This window comes from Chelonia mydas, chromosome 24 (assembly GCF_015237465.2).
Source record: "Chelonia mydas isolate rCheMyd1 chromosome 24, rCheMyd1.pri.v2, whole genome shotgun sequence".
NCBI lineage: Eukaryota > Metazoa > Chordata > Testudines > Cheloniidae > Chelonia > Chelonia mydas.
In genome coordinates, this window is record NC_051264.2 from 12,891,428 (window position 1) to 12,892,229 (window position 802).

The 802-nt window shown below is 33.4% G+C and overlaps 1 non-coding gene across 1 annotated transcript; it reads right to left on the minus strand.

The window, feature by feature from the left end:
* Positions 1 to 223: 223 nt before the first annotated feature.
* Positions 224 to 413, minus strand: LOC114020921. Its single transcript, XR_003565640.2, has one exon. It is a non-coding gene; the product is annotated as a U2 spliceosomal RNA (small nuclear RNA).
* Positions 414 to 802: the final 389 nt, after the last annotated feature.

Here is an 802-nt window from a genome sequence, read left to right on the forward strand (position 1 = left end):
GGAAGAGAATAAAGAACCAGCCACTTAAGTGCTTTATGAAACAACACTAGAGTAGAAGTAAGAAAAGCAGTCACCCACCCAGTCAGTCACTGCAGAAACCCACATTAGAAAAACAAAACAGACAAACCAACAGAAAACACAGATTAATGTTAGAAATAAAACCCCAACACAACACAAGTTTTTTTTTTTTTTTTTTTTTTGAACCACCATGTTTTCCCTGGGCGGGGGGTGCACCATTCCCGGAAGTACTGCAATACCAAGTTGATCGGGGAATGGATGGAGCAAGCTCCGATTCTATCTTCCTGTTCCAAAAATCCATTTAATATAAAGTTCACAGATACAGAATATATCAGATATCAAACTGATAACAATAGATTTAAAAATTGTATTAAAGCTAATGTTAAAAAAATTATAATACATAGGTTGAGAAAAGAGTGTCTGTACATCTGGGTGTAGTGCTTACATGATCCACAAATGCAAAGTTTGTTTTTAAAGTCATATGATACATAGAGTACATAATCAACAATAACCTAAATTTAGGTGAATAGAGTTAACAATACCTTTTAGATATTAGAACCCAAATACTCCAGTACATCACTCATTAAAAGTCATACAGAGATTTGGTTGTGGAAAATAGAATATAACAAAAAGTGAAGACTGTCTCTCAGTAACTGAAAAATAGGTAGATTTTTCATTAGGAAAATGCAATCCACGTGGAAAATATTTCAGTTAGTTTCCTGAGACTACTTACACTTGATCTTAGCCAAAAAGAACTATACTTACTCTAAGATATAAAGCAAAG